This window comes from Molossus molossus, unplaced genomic scaffold (genome assembly GCF_014108415.1).
Source record: "Molossus molossus isolate mMolMol1 unplaced genomic scaffold, mMolMol1.p scaffold_m16_p_19, whole genome shotgun sequence".
Classification (NCBI taxonomy): Eukaryota; Metazoa; Chordata; class Mammalia; order Chiroptera; family Molossidae; genus Molossus; species Molossus molossus.
Genome location: NW_023425354.1, coordinates 55,837,395 through 55,838,355, shown reverse-complemented (window position 1 = coordinate 55,838,355; position 961 = coordinate 55,837,395).

Below are 961 nucleotides of genomic sequence, written 5' to 3'. Positions count from 1 at the left end.
CTGGGGCGCTGAGCCACAGCAGGAGCTGTAGGAGGCAGAGCAGAGGGCTGGGCAGGGAGCTAGGCTGGGGTTTGCTGGGCACTTCTCATTCTTGGGAGGTCCAGCCACGGGGAGGAAAAGTGTGTCAGTCTCCTGCATAGAAACCCAAGGATAGGACCCTGCATTAGGGACTGGAGGAGAGAAGCCCTGCCAGGAGGCTCCTCCTCCAATGCGGAGCAGCCACTGCCATCTTTCCCACTCATTTAACTTCTCACACATGGCCCTGGCCGGTTTGGCTCAGCGGTTAGAGCGTCGGCCTGGGGTCCAGAGAGACCCGGGTTCGGTTCCCGCTAAGGGCACATACCTCTGTTGCAGTTTGTCCCAGCCCTGGTTGGTCGTGCCGGTGGCAGCCACTGGATGTGTCCCTTTCACATTGTGTTTCTCTCTCACTCTCTCTCTGTCCTCTCTCTCCCCCCACTCTACTGGGCAAAAAATTGAAAAATGTCCCTCGGGTGAGGATAAAAAAAAAAAAAAAAAAAAGTTCTAACACATGGATCCCAGTGATTATCTGATTCCTTTCTTTTCTTCTTTCTTTCTTTCTTTCTTTCTTTTCTTTCTTTCTTTCTTTCCTTCCTTCCTTTCCTTCCTTCCTTCCTTCCTTCCTCCCTTCCCTTCCTTCCTTCCTTCCTTTTTCTTCTTCTTTCTTTCTTCTTCTTCTTCTTTCTTTCTTTCTTTCTAGAGATGGAAGGAAGAGGAAAAGAGAGAGAGAAACATCGATGAAAGAGAACATCGATTGGCTGCTCCTGCTGCCCCTACTGGCGATGGGTCCACAACATGGGCATGTGCTCTGACTGGAAATGGAACGACGATCTCTTGGTGGATGGGTGGATGGCTCAACCACCGAGCCACACCAGCCAGGGATTATTCGGTTTCTTTACCAAAGATTGAAGCCCACATCTGGGATGTGTGACTTGTGCTCAGA